Raw genomic sequence first — 1,318 nt, 5'->3', positions numbered from 1 at the left:
TCACAGCTACATGTTCATGTGATGCATTAAATCACCTGACTGTTTCTATGTCTGTTAGTAAATGTTTTATTTTACATGAGAACAAGAATTAGTTGTTGGTCGTTAGCCGTTCTGTCTACATTCTCAGATAACTTTAGACAATAACAGACTGAAAGACAATAAATAGCCACTTTAATGAATACAAATAAATGTGAGACATGGCCTTGTGTTGCTGTACTGTCTATAACTACCTTAACAAACAGTGACTTATTATTATTATTATTATTATTGTTGTTGCTGTACTGTCTATAACTACCTTAACAAACAGTGACTTATTATTATTATTATTATTATTATTATTATTATTATTATTATTATTATTGTTGCTGTACTGTCTATAACTACCTTAACAAACAGTGACTTATTATTATTATTATTATTATTATTATTGTTGTTGCTGTACTGTCTAGAACTACCTTAACAAACAGTGACTTATTATTATTATTATTATTATTATTATTATTATTATTGTTGTTGCTGTACTGTCTAGAACTACCTTAACAAACAGTGACTTATTATTATTATTATTATTATTATTATTATTATTATTATTGTTGCTGTACTGTCTATAACTACCTTAACAAACAGTGACTTATTATTATTATTATTATTATTATTGTTGCTGTACTGTCTATAACTACCTTAACAAACAGTGACTTATTATTATTATTATTATTATTATTGTTATTGTTGCTGTACTGTCTATAACTACCTTAACAAACAGTGACTTATTATTATTATTATTATTATTATTATTATTATTATTATTATTATTGTTGCTGTACTGTCTATAACTACCTTAACAAACAGTGACTTATTATTATTATTATTATTATTATTATTATTATTGTTGCTGTACTGTCTATAACTACCTTAACAAACAGTGACTTATTATTATTATTATTATTATTGTTGCTGTACTGTCTATAACTACCTTAACAAACAGTGACTTATTATTATTATTATTATTATTATTATTATTATTATTATTATTATTATTATTATTATTATTATTATTATTGTTATTATTATTGTTGCTGTACTGTCTATAACTACCTTAACAAACAGTGACTTATTATTATTATTATTATTATTGTTATTATTATTGTTGCTGTACTGTCTATAACCACCTTAACAAACAGTGACTTATATATATTATTATTATTGTTATTATTATTGTTGCTGTACTGTCTATAACTACCTTAACAAACAGTGACTTATTATTATTATTATTATTATTATTATTATTATTATTATTATTATTATTATTGTTATTGTT

The 1,318-nt window shown here is 22.1% G+C and overlaps 1 long non-coding RNA gene across 1 annotated transcript; it reads right to left on the bottom strand.

The window, feature by feature from the left end:
• Positions 1-207: 207 nt before the first annotated feature.
• Positions 208-985, bottom strand: LOC127924197 (uncharacterized). The gene is made up of 3 exons (XR_008117118.1): positions 912-985; positions 456-535; positions 208-295 (listed from the first exon to the last, which is right to left on the bottom strand). It is a non-coding gene; the product is annotated as an uncharacterized LOC127924197 (long non-coding RNA).
• Positions 986-1,318: the final 333 nt, after the last annotated feature.

The sequence above is a fragment of the Oncorhynchus keta genome, unplaced genomic scaffold, assembly GCF_023373465.1.
Source record: "Oncorhynchus keta strain PuntledgeMale-10-30-2019 unplaced genomic scaffold, Oket_V2 Un_contig_3796_pilon_pilon, whole genome shotgun sequence".
NCBI lineage: Eukaryota > Metazoa > Chordata > Actinopteri > Salmoniformes > Salmonidae > Oncorhynchus > Oncorhynchus keta.
Note: the sequence above shows the minus strand (reverse complement) of the source record. Positions and strands in the feature narration are given on the sequence as shown.